Source organism: Pleurodeles waltl, chromosome 5, assembly GCF_031143425.1.
Source record: "Pleurodeles waltl isolate 20211129_DDA chromosome 5, aPleWal1.hap1.20221129, whole genome shotgun sequence".
NCBI classification, from domain to species: Eukaryota; Metazoa; Chordata; class Amphibia; order Caudata; family Salamandridae; genus Pleurodeles; species Pleurodeles waltl.
Window position 1 is genome coordinate 52,863 of NC_090444.1, and position 15,678 is coordinate 68,540.

Sequence of the window (15,678 nt, forward strand, 5' to 3'; positions counted from 1 at the left end):
TTGCATCAAAAGCACATTTCATGCCTCCCACTGGCATCTGCTGATGTGATGTCCATCTGATGTGGACTGAAGAAAAGGGCGCAGGGAAGCACCAGCTCTATTAGGTTAATGAAAGGTCACAGGGACAGGCTAAAGGATTTTATCGCCCTCTCTAACTCTGATCTATGACTCGCAAGTCTTCACAAGACAAAAGCAGAAGCTAATAAACACTATAAGAATAATTAACATGAAAGAGGGTGAGAGAAAATGGTAAAGAAAAAAGAAGTATAAGGCAAATGGAATGAGAAAGTACATGAAGGAAGGAGAATAGAATGCAAATAAGTAAAAACAAGATGCAAAGGTAGAAGAGAAATAATTAAAAAATGGAAGGAAAATGAAGACAACAGGATGGTATTAAGGGGAGAAGGAAGGACAAGAGGATGATAAAAAAGAAAGGAACAGAAAAGCGTGATAGAATGAGAATAAGGAAATATGTAAAGAAGATAAAATAGGAATAAAAAGAAGAACAGACAGAAAGAATGAGACACAACATGAAAGGACACAGACAGTAAGATGGAAAAAGGAATGAAAGGAAACTGTAAAGCACAAGTATAGAAGAAAGGTGGATAGAAAGGACAGGATAAATGAAGACAAGAAGGTCAAAAGAAGATGAAAAGAAGGAAAGGATGAAAGAAAATCATAAATACTAGTAAATGCAGTTTAGACAAATGTCTTTCCTGATTCCTTTCCTGCTTTAAGATGCATAATTTTGCACCATTTTATGCAAATTTTCATCAGAGGAACAGTTCTCACTGACTTCCAAAAGAAAGGTCATGATAGCTCAATTGGCTCCATCATTTAGTGCCATACAAAGTGGGAGGTATTTTATTGTTCTGGCTACTCCATTACTTGGAGAACATGAAGCACTTAATTTGGTATTTCCTAAACGTTACTAAACTTGCACAAACATTATCAACAGGGGTTTACCCAACAGGAACTGTTACCCATCCTGATCTTCAAACCACAGTTGTGCTGTGGAGGTGCAGATTCTATTCAATCCGACTAACAGACTCACATGTCCACTGCTCAAATTAACTCACATTTCCCTATACTAATCCACCACTAATCTTTTTCGGTTCTGGAGTAGTTAGTGTGCTACTTGCCGAAAAGTGCTTTGACGCCTCGTCAGGGGTAGTAAGCTCTATATAAATACAATTGCAATTACAATACATTTCAAGGTAACTGTGTCCATGCACCAATCATGGACATATAATGCTGTGCCCTGTTATGTGTTGGAAAGGTTGGCACACCTTTCAGGATATCAAACACAAGTACATCCGTCTTCAGCAGACAAGGACGGGGGTGGCGGCTCATTGGACACGTAGTAATTGGAAGAGGCAACAAGGGCTGATTCATACGACAGATTCATCCAACTTCCCAGCATTCATCAGTGTTGCAAAACAAACAGGTAAAGACCTATAAATCTGGTCGCCTCCATCACCTGGAGTTCAGAATCATCTTTGACTGCCAAGATGAAGACAGCCGGCTGTTACCTCCTTGTCCTGGCACTTCTGTTGGGCCCTGTGTTCCAGATATGTGCAGCTGGTGAGTACAGGCTCACTCCTCAGTGTGCCTTCTCTACAATCTGCCCTTCTCTTCACACACCACAGCCCCATCGCTGCTGCCTCGTCTCCTTGTCCTCAGACTTCTGCATGCACTGTCTATCCCTCTTCACTCTCCTCTCAGCACCACCCACCAACGACCCCTTCCAGCTGAAAGCAGACTTCCTGGGCTGCCCCTTCAATCGCCCTAAAGCAGAGACACCTCTTTCTGTCTAATGTGTACTCCTCACTCAGCCTTCATGCTGGTCTTTGCCTGTCTTTTCCCCTTGCAGAGATGTAATGTCTTCACCCATTCCAAACCACTAATTGCTGTGTCTCTGTGCACTCAGTGCTCACTTGTCCTGGCACCTCTGCCCATGGAGTGGGGCTGTGTGTGTTCTGTTAGAGGGCAGCATGATGATACCATGGGTGGAGAATCTTAACTCTAAGACATAGACACATCTAGAAGCAGTGCCTAGAGGTTTGGGAGACAGTGGTGGAGTGTATCTGAAGGTGGATGGATTCAGCCTCCACTTTGCTGCACCCGACAGACGGTGATGGGTCCACGCCTTGTAAACAAAGCCTCTAGACTAGCTGTCAGTCAGCAAAGAGTTCAATATAAGCAGGTGAGTGGTACAGGTTAGGGAACTAAAGAGGTGGAGACAGAGCTTCAAATATAAGGGGTCTTCGCCCCTTATAAGCTGTAGTAGAAGGAATGAACTCTAATGGCTGATGGGGGAAGAAACAATGAGCTCTGACAGTGGGAGAGAGTTTCAAAGACTGATGGAAGAAGAATCTATGAGATTTAACAGTAGGAGCTCTAATGAGTGGGGTGAGGGGTAGAAGGGACGCTGAGCTCTAACAGTGGGAGAGAGCTTTAAGGAGAGATGGAAGCAGTAACAATGAGCACTAAGATTGGGAGAGAACTGTAAAGACTGGTGTCGAAAGAGACCCTGAGGCTAAGTTATTTCTAATAAAAAATCAGAGGAATTCCTATTTCTGGGAATCCTAACTATAACTTGCTACCACTAGGCTAAATATATATATATAATATCTCAATCTATCAAAACAATGTTCTTTCAGGCTTAGAGTGATGCATGAACTCTGGGTAGTTCCCACGTTTAGGTGGAGAGCGGTTCCAGTATAAAGCACCCCACAGCACCAGCAACATTCTAGATGTGCTACGTGAACTAGGTGAAAACGACTGTTTTATCAATAGTAGAGCGTTAGTACATTAGTGAGGGAGTGCAAGCTTCCTTGGGAGGGGGCTGTGTGCGCCTTGACGCTTCCTCACGGCTAGGTGTGCACTGGGATGGTTTTGGTGAACTGGATGATGTCCAGCTCAGCACAAAGGTCTGTGCTCAAGTGTCCTCTCCATTGTAATAGGGGGTTGGATCTGAGTAATGAGGCCAGCAGGCTGACTCGTTCTTACATCTTGTTATTACAGACAAACCCGGGAGCTGTCCTTTCGCAGGAGTGTGCGATCTATTGAGCTTCGACGTGAGGTGCAATGGAGATGAAAGCTGCGGTGGTACCCAGAAATGCTGCAGGAACCTGTGCACCATTCTGTGCCTTGATGCAGGTATGACGTCAATGCACGGGTCTCCTTGGCAACGCCCATCATTTCACATGGAGGGGGGCCCCCTTCCTTCAGGCTGCTTTGGGTCTCAGAGCACCAACAACACAGGAGAGTTTCTTACAATAAGTCTGATACTGAACATACATTCACACCTGTAGGGCTGCAGGGCAAAGGTCACAGTCCATGTTGTTATCATGGTACAGCCTAACCCTCTTTGAGAATAAACTGATTCAAACTTTTACTTCTTAGGGAAAACGAATGAGCTCCTAGGAGGCTCACTCAAGTCTGATTTATAGAGTTAACCCCTGGTGCTATGGTTCTGGTGAAATATCTCTATGTATATTAAACGTCTATACATGACATGCAGTAGCCATGGGTTTGGGTCCTTTTTAGTAAAAAAGGTTCCCTCAAACTTTATTGAGATGCAAAAAAAGGGAGATTGTTAGTGCATCAGCAGTGCAAGCTTCCTTTACACACAGAAACGCTCAGGCTTGGCAGCAGCAGTGCGAGCTTCCTTTACACACAGAAAAGCTCAGGCTTGGCAGCAGCAGTGCGAGCTTCCTTTACACACAAAAACGCTCAGGCTTGGCAGCAGCAGTGCGAGCTTCCTTTACACACAGAAACGCTCAGGCTTGGCAGCAGCAGTGCGAGCTTCCTTTACACACAGAAAAGGTCAGGCTTGGCAGCAGCAATGCGAGCTTCCTTTACACACAGAAAAGGTCAGGCTTGGCAGCAGCAGTGCGAGCTCCCTTTACACACAGAAAAAGTCAGGCTTGGCAGCAGCAGTGCGAGCTCCCTTTACACACAGAAAAGGTCAGGCTTGGCAGCAGCAGTGCGAGCTTCCTTTACACACAGAAAATCTCAGACGTGGCAGCAGCAGTGCGAGCTTCCTTTACACACAGAAACGCTCTGACTTGGCAGCAGCAGTGCGAGCTTCCTTTACACACAGAAACGCTCAGGCTTGGCAGCAGCAGTGCAACCTTCTTTCACACACAGAAACGCTCTGACTTGGCAGCAGCAGTGCGAGCTCCCTTTACACACAGAAAAAGTCAGACTTGGCAGCAGTAGAGCGAGCTTCCTTCACACACAGAAAAACTCGGACTTGGCAGCAGCAGTGCGAGCTTCCTTTACACACAGAAAAGGTCAGGCTTGGCAGCAGCAGTGCGAGCTCCCTTTACACACAGAAAAGCTCGGACTTGGCAGCAGCAGTGCCAGATTCTTTCACACACAGAAAAGCTCGGACTTGGCAGCAGCAGTGCCAGCTTCTTTCACACACAGAAATGGGCCAGAGTTGGCAGCAGCAGCTCGAGCGTAATCCACACATAATGGGACAGAACAAGTAGCAACAGGGATGTTCACACACCCACAACAGGGATGCCTCTGGTAGCAGCAGAGCAAGCTTCTTCCACACACAGACCACGTGCAGCATTGCACATCCACAGACAGTGCAGCAGATAACACACAGAGACACAGCACACCCATCACACAAACCCACACACCAGATCCAGGTGTAAAACAGTGCAAATCTTCTGTTACACCTTTCTGGTGTTTTGTGGTAATCAATAATATTTAATTATGGTTCAGTCATGTTTGCCATTGATTGATTCACCTATAAATTTGTGTTACATCAACGGATCTGCACCAAATCTGCCACTCTTAGCGCAGTCAAATAAGATCCCGTCATGCAATTCCATGCAGAGGGAAAACAGTCAAAAAGGGGAAAAAAATGTATTTCCCATTTTAGCTCCTACGAGAAGTTTTGCCCGCACCTAGAGCAAAAGCCACCAAACAGATTTACACCAGTCTTAGCAGGGACGGCGAACTTTACTCAGAAAGTGTGCTTTTGTTGATTAGATCCAAATCTGCTCAGTTCCTTTGGAGCTGTTGTGTCTTAAAGAGGTGCAGAATAGGCCTGAAAGGGGTCACACTTTGTATATCTTCTTTATGTCTTGTCAGTTGAAGAATCATTTGTTGATTTGCTTTTAGCTTTGGCACCAGTTGTCATGCATGACATTTCATACACACTTAGTTTGTGGCGCTTACTCTTTGTATTTTCAACTTTGTGCAGCTCCACCGAGGTGGGATGGCAGGTAAAAAATAGGGGGGCTAACAAGTGCTGATTCTCTAGTAAACCTGGCACTGTGTGACACATCTGCACACAATCTGGCAGGTGCCTGCGGGAATGCTTTTCTACTGGTGTGTCATGTGTCACAGTGGTGGCTCCCACTTTACCGTTCCAGGGTCACACCCTCGTTGTGTTCTGGCCTGTTTGTATTACACCAGAATTGAATAATAGCATTATATTTACTCTTGGTGAAAACATTCCATCAATCAAGAGCCTGAGGCAGCCAGTGAGAGTGTGTGATGGATGCTGCAGGCACAGTCAGATACCAGCACCAGGCATCAGAGAGATAATCCAGGAGCTGGCGAAACAACCCCCCCGGCCTGCCCTCAGGGCCCTGGCACACCTCAGCGCCTAACCTCCCCATGCCCTGCTAAAAAGCCGCATCTAAAGGTAGGCATGGGTGCTGAAGCCCTGTGGTGCCCATGGCTCTATGCCAATCAGCCAGTCATCTCACCCATTCCCATTGGTTGGAAAACAGTGGAGTGAAAGTACAGAGACTGAAATCTCAGATCTGTGACTGTGCACGATCATGGTTTCAGTTTCATGCTCCTGCCCTGATAGCAGAAAGAAGCAGAAGGACTCCAAACCTACACAGCCAACAGGGAAAGTACAAAGAAAACTTTTAAAAGCCTTGTGTTTATGCGAGCGTGTGCTTCTGTGAGAGAGTGTATGTATGTGCGAACATGTCTGTGTGTCTGTGTGACTGTGTGACTGAGAGCGTGTCAGTGAAGAAGTGAGTCAGATGGCCTCATTAGGAGTTTGGAGGTCCCACCAGGGGACCAACAAGCTCGCAGGGAGGACGCCACCACCAGGGTGCCCCCGCCCTATTACGAGGTTTTTGCCAGTCTGATTGGCGGAAACCTTGAAATCGAGCATTCCTGCCGGTCAGACCAGCAGGAACAATGCTATGAGATAGCACTCGGCTCCCTTAAAGGAGCCCAGTGCTGTCTCGTAGCACAGAGGGGGCTGACCAGCACCCTCGGAATGCTCCATGTCTGCAAAGCAGACAGTGCACATTCTGACGATGCTGGGCAACGGGGCCCCTGCACTACCCATGCCATGGGCATGGGCCTCCCTGTGGCCCTCGGCCCTTGTTCTCGGCCATCCTTTTCATGGCAAAGTCCCCACCATGAAAAGGATGGCAGAGAAGAAGGTTGTAATCAGCCAGGTGGCACTGAGTTCAGCACTGCCCTGGCTGACTACAACCAAGACCGCCATCACCCCGTCGGGATCTGTGATCCTGGTGGGGATGGCGGTCTTTAGGCAGGTCTGCCCGCTTAACTTGTAATGTGGTTTTCGGACCACCACTGCAACAGTGGTCCAACCATCACCTCTAGGCTGCCGGTCCTAGGACCGCCAGCCTCGTAATGAGGCCGAGAGTGAGTGGGAATGAGAGACAGAAGAGTGAGTAAAAGTGATGATGGATGAGAGTGAGGGAGAATGACAGTGAGTGTCAAAGCGAGTGATAATGAGTGAGACTGAGAATGAGACTGAGTAAGAGTGGATGAGTCAGTGAGTGAGACTAACAAAGAGTTAGAATGAGTGACTAAGTGAGCCTGAGTGTGCCAGAGTGAGACTGAGTGAGAATGAGTGAGTCTGAGCGAGTAAGAGTGAGATTGACTGAATCACAATGTGCAAATCTGTGTCAAACTGAGTGAGACTAAGCAAGAATGAGTAACTCACAGTGAGACTGGGTTAGCCTAATTGAGTTAAAGTGGGAATCAGTGAATGAGTAAATCAGAATGAGTGACCCTGAGTAGGACTGAGTGAGATTTAATAAGTGAGAATGATTGAGACTGAGTGACAATAAATGAGACTGAGTGAGATTGAGCCAGAATGAGTCAGAATGAGTTAGACTCAGTGAGTCTGAGTGAGTTAGGGTGAGATTGAGTGAGTCATAATGAGTGAAAATGAGTTGGACTTAGTGCGACTGAGTGAGCATGAATGAATCAGAATGAGTGAAAATGAACAAGACTGAGTGAGATTAGGTGAGATAGAGTGAGACTAGGCGAGTCACTGGGACAGGCTCAGTCAGAGTAGGTAAAAGTAAGTGAAAGTGCGAATGAGAGTACGTGAATGAATGAATGAAGCTGAGGGGGAATGAGTGATAGAGTAAGACTGAATGCCACTGAGTGTGAGCAAACACCCCACACCCTCTGGGAAGCAGTCATGGTCGCTCACTAGAATCTGAACCAAGGATTACGCCCACTACTTTGAAATGTCACCTCATCAAAGGGAGGGGAAGAGTTAAATACTGTCACTAAAGTTTTGATTTGCTGTTTACTTTGGAGCTGTTTGATGAATCTGCATCAAAGGTGGCAAGCAGTCAGCGAGAAGCACCAGGACCGGTGTGTCGGGTTTTGTGCAGATCTAATGACAGTATAGTAAAAGGAAGGGAGTCAGCAATGTTTTCATTTACTAGTATCTTTGGCCCTGTCTCATGGATTGACACTAAATGTGGCAGTGACTTGGTGTGTCTAGCCTACTTCTGATTCTCTCACTTTCTTGCTGGCCCGTGATGGGAGTAAGAGGAAAGACCTTCAGCGGGGAGGGATGGCAAAATAATAATTTGCTATTACATTTGTTAGTGTTTGAAGAACCCACTCAAATTTGGTAAATGTTTAGGAGGATGAGCTTCCTGTTGGTTAATTGAAATTCTGAGCTGCTGATCTGTCTAACAGAGGCAAGGGTACGTGGGGGTGATTAAAGTTTCATTCACTAATATGAATTGGGGTACATATTGTATTGCACACCGTAACTAGCAAATGCAGGGCTCTTCCAGTTTTGTGTTCAATGAACCAGAACTGATTTCTAACTGAGTTATTTTCATGATATAAATAAACACATAAATACACTGTAGGGCAGCAGTATGAACATCTGTTGAGTACCTTCTGCAGGGTTTGTAGACCTGAAACAAGGACCTAGTACCTAATGGAAGGTCCAGCACAAGCCCATGTAGATTGCCCTGGAGTGGTAGTCCCTAGCTGTGAAGCCTGCCATGGGCTTGCAAACCATACAACTGGATTCACAAACCCCACTTAAAATGTCATAAAACAAGGCCAGTCCAGAGGTCATGCTCTGCAGCCAACCCCCATGTGCACAGCCAAAGGCTGTGTTCAGTGAGCACTGCATCCCGCAGTGGTTGGGCGTAGGTCAGTGAAACCCTCTGTGCACAAATGAAATACATAATCCACAACACGCATGCAAACCATAACTCACACACCAAATGCAATGCTTATGATCTCACAATGGGGACTATTCACAAAGGTAACTTACACGAGTATTTTACATGTGTAATGTATTCTTACCCTTTTGAGTAAATTTACTCCTTCTAGTTATTCAGAAAATTCAAATATAAATACTACTTTAAGTTATTCAGAAAGCCAAATATATATGATTCAAAAGTGTAGTCTCACACTTCTTCCGTCTTGGAAACAATGAGGGAAGTGAAGTGTACACGTGTGAGTTCCTACTGCCAAAAAGACCTGGTAGTAAGTCCAGAACCACACATGCCCAACCACTGGTATTGCAGCATCCTCCCATAGAAAGCAATAGAGGTTGGGTACTAAAATAACATCCAATAGGAAATAATTTAAATTAAAATAAATAATTTAAAACAGTTCAAAATATGAATAGAGATATTTTAGTGTTAAACAACCTAAAAATAAAACAGTAATTATTTAATCATAAAATATTTTAACAACCTTTTTTACATTTATAAATTAATGTAACATTTCTTTTACTAAAAGATAAATGACAGAAATAATTCTATACATCACTTTTATTAAATTTTGTTTTCTAAGAAATTATTTTTTTTTAGCTTAATTGAGATAGTTTTAAAGTAAACTTGAGGAAAATATTTTTATTTAATTATATATTTAAATACTTAATTTAAGACCTTATAAAAAATTGATAGTGTGGTGCCTTTTTCTGCTCTATATTAAAAAAATTATATATACTTCACATTATAATTGAACATAAACATATTTTTACTAATTTAATATAAAGGTCAATAAACAATTTCACTTTTTCCTATCCACGTTAACTGAGGATTCTCCTTATGGCAAAGTATAAGAAAAGGAAGTACATTTGATTTAAATAACTGCCACCCACGTTTTTGGTGCAGCTCCAGTTTTCTGCTTCTCTTTCAAGACTTCTGAGGTCTCTGAAGTTTTCAAAATCCATCAACAACTAAACACCTACCTGTTCAAACTCTATCTTGCCCTACAATCCAAGATCACTTGACTCTTTCCTTTTCTCCTTTCTTTGCCCTCCAGTTGATTTTGCGCCCATTTCCGCCCCTCCAGCGTAACACCCATTCATCCTGGGTGTTTCTGCTCTTCTCTTGATGCTGAATTCAAAATAAGTCCTAACATATTTCCCTCCCACATTATTGTAAAGAGATCCTTTTTCCACTACAACAGAGATCCAGATGCGTACAGTGGCAGAATGGGGGTGGCAAGGCGGGGGGGTGAAAAGAAAGAACACTTACCTGTGTACGGCTGCCGTCTCTCCTCCATCCTCTTCTCTTCCTGACTCCCGGCAGCACAGACGCGCAGAGACTCCCAGACTCACCTAAGCCAATCACAACGCTGCTGTCACCAGCACGACAGCAGCATCGTGATCGGTCTGAGCGGCCTGGTTTGGCGCTCAGACAGGGAGTGGGAGCCTGTGCACATTCTCAGGCAAATCGTCATGCGCGCTTATGGTGCACATACAACTCCTTCCTGTGACACAGCCCAGCCCTGTCCCGCCCTAACCTGACTTTGCACTGAAAAATAAAATAATACCATTGTGTTATTATAATGGTATTTTTGCTCAGAGCAGTGGGGCGACGCTGCTCTGCCTTAGAGGAGCCTCAGCTGGATTCATAGTCTCTGCTCCTTGTGTAAAGCGCACTGACACCGATTTTAATTAGAGCGGTCTACATAAAAAGCTGTAGTTCATAAATAAATAGCAGTAATCTCCATCACACAAGTCCTACCTACTCTTTCTCATCGTGGTTCTTGTGAGTGAGGGTGATGAGTGAGAGGGGTGGTAATGTACATCTCTGCTGTGGTTTTTACCAAGAATAAGTGCATTTCAAGAGAGTGCAGAGTGTGTAAACATATTTCCAGTAGGTGGTGACTGAAAGAATGTCAGTAGGTTTGGTCTCCCTGATCCTTCCCTCTCCAGGGACTCCTCATATTTTTCTTGGGCTCAAAAGGATGCACAGGTGGGCACTGTGGTCCAGTGAACACTCTTCTTTACTGAAGACCAACACTGACTTGGATCTGGGACATACTTTTGAGACAGCTTTGTGCCTTCTAGAGGCATCTCACTTGTTTCTCTACATGCGAATGATTGACACCAAGGTTGCATTCAGTGTATAATGTTGCTTGATTCAGTGTATAATATTGCTTGATCCATCCTGCTCTACAGTTTTCTCGGTGTAGCAATGTGTTTTTTAGAACCTCCAGTACATATATATATTGTAAGAGTGAAAAGTGCTTAATTGTTACAATGGAGGATTGTTAGCTTGATTGTCTATATCTTTACAGTTCTCTAACTCTCCACCTCCCACGGACGAGGTCTGTCGAGGCCTAATGCCTGCTCAGCCGCTTACGCTTGGACGCACCAGACAGACCTGGTTCTTCTCTGACCAGCATCACGAAACCTTTCCAGAGACCACTGAAAGAAGAACCCTTCGGATGAGGGAAGGATGTGCTTCGCTTACACCCCTGCATCTTGCTGATAATACCCCCTTTACTCATATTAGACAGCCTTGAGAGCACAAAGCATTCAGTAACTCCTTGTACATTGCAGAATACTTGTGACAGGATAAGATCTATCCCTGGTCTTCTGAAGACATCTTTACACGGCCCATATCTGACAATGACTTCTAGCTCGCGAGGCAGTGGGGACATCTGCTCGTCATCAGGGCTGTTAGGAGAGTCTGCAGAGCCACACAAAGTCACAAGCAGCTAGATTTAAAAACAGCTGTTGGTGTTGCCCTCCCTTCTGGCTCCCTTCTCTGTATAATCTCGCCTTGTACACTGAGTTACTGTTTCAGAGGAAGGGGAGAATGCCATGCTTGTTGTTCTGTAATTGATTAAACATATGATTGAACTTCAAATAAGCAATAAAATCTGAATGCATGAACTTAGTAGGGTGTTGTTCCTATTTGCACTGCACAGAGTTTGTATTATTGTCCATCACAACCCCTGTGGGAGCCGACAGCCTTTCCTTTATTTTTTGCTCGGGCTCATTGAACCATCAACGTAAGTAAATACAACATATATGCATTAATTTAAAAGTATAAAATCTAGATAACATTCTTCAGCTAAACACATTCTTTTGCTTCATAAATGCTAAAAATACAATACAATCACCAAAGTCATCGTGTTCACAACATAAAAAGTCTACAGCCTTTGGGTTCCATCTAACATCAGAGCTTGATTAATTTCAGACTTGTACACTATGCCTTCTATGAAAACTTGGATACAGTAAACCCTATGCAAGTACGAGCATCTGGTTTGCAAATCATTCTCATTAGCTTTATTTTGGTGAGTTCACACCATAAACATGAATATACAAAATTTAAAAATATCTCGATAAATATTCAATACCATACAAAATGTTGTAAAAGAATTATTTTTAAATGTGATTAACAGAAATGACAAAAGTATGGGTGGGAAAAAATAAAAAAGAATCTAGGCATTCAAGCAAATGAAACAAATCGACTGCAAAACATGGTGAAATAAATCATAAACAATTTGCAAAGCAATGGGTATGGCATATGTGAGAGTTAGAGATATTGGCATTGTAAATGACAATGACTTTTACCTATATGTTTTGGTTTGGAGTGGAGTGGGTGTGTGTGAGGAGCCACAGCAACCTTCCCAGGCCTGTCGCTGCAGGAAAGAGGACACAACAAGGCTGCCATCTTGGGAGTGTTCTTGCCTCATTCCCACAGACTGGCTCTGATACCCTAGCGATGCAACCCTTTCTAATGTGTTTACCTAAACTTTTATAGCACCAAACAAGCCACAGCACAATGTGGCATTTTTGTTGCATTTAACTCGGAGAATGAGGGGTAAAAAGAGTTAGGAGCAAAGAAAAGGGGGCAGCCATATATTTCTGTGTGTAAAACTTTTAAAGGAATAAATCCTCTACTTTGGCAATACCAGTCTAACTTTTAAAAACATTGACTAGATACAAAGACAATAACAGAAGAGGCAGCTTAACTGCAAATGAATTATAGCGATTTTGTTAAAAATGGCACCCGCTTTGCAGCTCTATGAAAGGGCAGAACCTGTATTACCAAGCGCTATACTAAAAAAAGAGTTATTTCCAGACTGTCCCAACATGCACCGGACAAAGAAATCTAGGGGAGAGGATGTGGGTTATGGGTCAGAGCTGCCGGGAACATGGTTTGAGTCTTGTGACCAGTTCAACATCCTGTGATTCTGGGCAAGTTCACTTAGGGGGTCATTTTGAGTTTGGCAGGCGGAAAGGCCCTCCTGCCAAACTCCTGCGGTCAGGTAGCCACCAGCACGGCTGCCTTTCCGTGGGCACCATTATAAGTTCCCTGCTGCGTCAGCAGGTGGAGAGGTTGTTTCTGCCTGCTTGGCCAGTGGGGAACAGCCCACAACGTTGACACAGGCTCATAATTGAGCCTGCAGCAATGTTGCGGTTTGTAGGGTGCAACAGCACCCATTGTGCTTTTCACTGTCTGCATAGCAGACAGTACAAAGCACAACAGGGCTGTCCATGGGAGACCCTGCACTGCCCATGCCATGTGCATGGACAGTGCAGGGGCCCCCATGGAGCCCCTGCATCCCGTCTCCGCCAGCTTTTACATGGCGGTGCAACTGCCATAAAAGCTGCCAGAGAGAGGGGGTCTTAATCCCTAGGGCAGCGCTGCTTGCAGTGCTGCTCTGGCGGATTAGGACCACCAGCACCACCAGTCCCTCCAGTGAAGGGAAACTGGCGGTGCTGGCGGTCCGACTGGGGCTGAAACACCACGGTCATAATGCAGCGGTCTGACCACCGCCAAAGTGGTCAGACCACTTCCTTGGAGGCAGTCAGACCTCCAGTGCGGCCCTGGCGGTCAGAAGACCACCAGGGTCGTAATCAGGGCCTTAATCTCCCCTTTCTACCAAAAATGAATGTGTTCTTGTGTAATGTAACCAGTGGCCATGTAAAGCGCTACAATACCTTTCTATTGAGTTCATGCTAAATCAACTCTATTTGAAGAAGCCCAATTTACATTCAAAGACTAGCTGTTTTTTGCTATCAAGCTTGAAGCCGTGAAGTGCTTGGGTCTGGAGTCACAACCCCTTTTCTACCATTTTGGAGACAACACCTTCACCATCTTCAGGCCTATGTGCTTGGTTGGTGACTCTCCGGAGGTTATGAAGAGCACGTGCTGTTGCATAGTGTTAAGCTCTATTCAAGTCAGTTGGTTAATGCACCCACTGCAGAGGTCTTGACAGAACAACAATGTCACTGGTTACAATCCTGACATAACTTTTTCACTTCTTCATCTCTGCAAGGTCAATGCAAATGAATGATAGCGATTTTGTTAAGAATCACATCTGCCCTGCAGTGGTATGAAAATGGCAGAACATTTATTACCAAGCGCTATAAACAAAAAAAAGTTATTCCCAGACTGCCCCAACACACACCAGACGAAGTAAAGAACCCTAGGGGCGAGGATGTGGTGTAAGGGATAGAGTTGCCGACTTTAGAGCTGGGGAACATGGGTCGAGTCTCGGCGCCAGTACAACATCCTGTGATCCTGGGCAAATTGCTTAATCTCCCCTTGCTACCAGAAATGAATGTGTTCTTGTGTAATGTAATCGATGCTCATGTAAAGTGCTGCACTACCTTTGTATTGAGCTTGCGCTATATAAAAATGCAAAAAAATAAATAAATAAAAAAGACCCCGCAGACATCACAAAGAAACAGCAAGATGCCCAAAACCAAGGAAGACGAATAAACAACATACCACCATGAGCGAAGCGGTGAGGAAAAAGAAAAAATAGTGCACCAACACGAAGCTATCTGGTCGATTGTGCAATAATCCATGTAACGGGGTCAGTCTCTAAGGCAATAACAAAACATCCTCAAGGAGGGACAAACGTAAAGCACTTATCAGCCACATCAAGGGATTTTTGAAAGGCAGTCCCAGGAAAGAATGAAAGTGATGGGCACGAGGTGGGCGTGGTTAAAGCCCACAGAATACATTACAAAAGGTCAAAAAGCAGCGCTTGCGCGCTGCTATGGTCATCCTAAAAATGTTGGCTTCGTCAGAGTGCTTGGGGCGTCGATGCCTTTCTCCCTCGGTGTTGCTTGGTTTATTTGTTGCTGAAATGAAAGGCTCGATGATCGCCCCTCCAGTGGTGGCTGGCTTGTGGCCAGCTGTTCTTAGGTAGAAGCAGAGCCCCGGGGCCAGTGCCCTGACGGGGAGTGTGCGGGACTTCCAGATGAAAGTGCTGGCATTGGGCCCAGTGCGGTCCTCAGCAGGGGTGCCCCCCGGGCTCCGAGCCCTGCCATGGCCGAGAGGTTCTACCTCACAGAAGCTAGGGGGTGCAAACCCCATGCTGCCCCTGGCTTGCTCCGGAACACGGGGGTCTGGCGGGAGGGACTGGGAGGGATCCTGAGATGGCATGTGGCTGCAGACTGAGAGACTCTTGCAATCCCTAAAGTAATGACTGCTATGTAGGGTGGAAGTGTTCAGAGCGGTGCCCACTGCGTCTTCAGCCTGCACTCCTGCCCCAGCCGGGCATTCGTTCACCATGATGACTTGTGACAGAGCTATTGGCGTCGTAAATTAATAGCTGGACATATCTTGCCACATAAACTGGTCAACCCTGCCTTATAGTTTGGACTTTTCCTGCCACATAATTCCAGTGGCCCTGCATATAACTAAAGCACTCCCATTTACCTTCGTCCTCTGTCTGCAGCAAAACATGAAAATGTTGCCATTTTGCATCCTAATTGTAAAACTGCCATGCTAATTCCAATGGAGTACCTCCTTCACCACCCTCCATCAGAGATGCTGCTAACACAGTTCCCGCAACAAGACAGCCACAGAAGAGGAGCAAGAGAAATAAACTAAAAGGGTCACCCAAACGTATCAAGACTGTTCAAACAGTCATAGTTTAATAAGGATGATAAATTGGCCAGAATGATGGTCATAATTGTAATAAGGAGAGATTAATAAAGTATGTACAATTATCAAATACGCCCAATAAAAACCTTCTTCAGAAACACACCTTTGGCATTACACTGCAATTATAAATTAAGCACTTCAAGCTAAAGGGGTTAAAAGTGACGTACATATATTAAAAATGCTTGAGATGGCTTTAGAATAATGGTGCCTCGGTATTCACATTGAACTGCAACAG

The 15,678-nt window shown here is 44.9% G+C and overlaps 1 long non-coding RNA gene across 1 annotated transcript; it reads left to right on the top strand.

Moving 5' to 3' along the window:
• Window positions 1-1,465: 1,465 nt before the first annotated feature.
• On the top strand, window positions 1,466-11,429 carry LOC138295207 (uncharacterized). The gene is made up of 3 exons (XR_011203532.1): window positions 1,466-1,584; window positions 3,028-3,162; window positions 10,825-11,429. It is a non-coding gene; the product is annotated as an uncharacterized lncRNA (long non-coding RNA).
• Window positions 11,430-15,678: the final 4,249 nt, after the last annotated feature.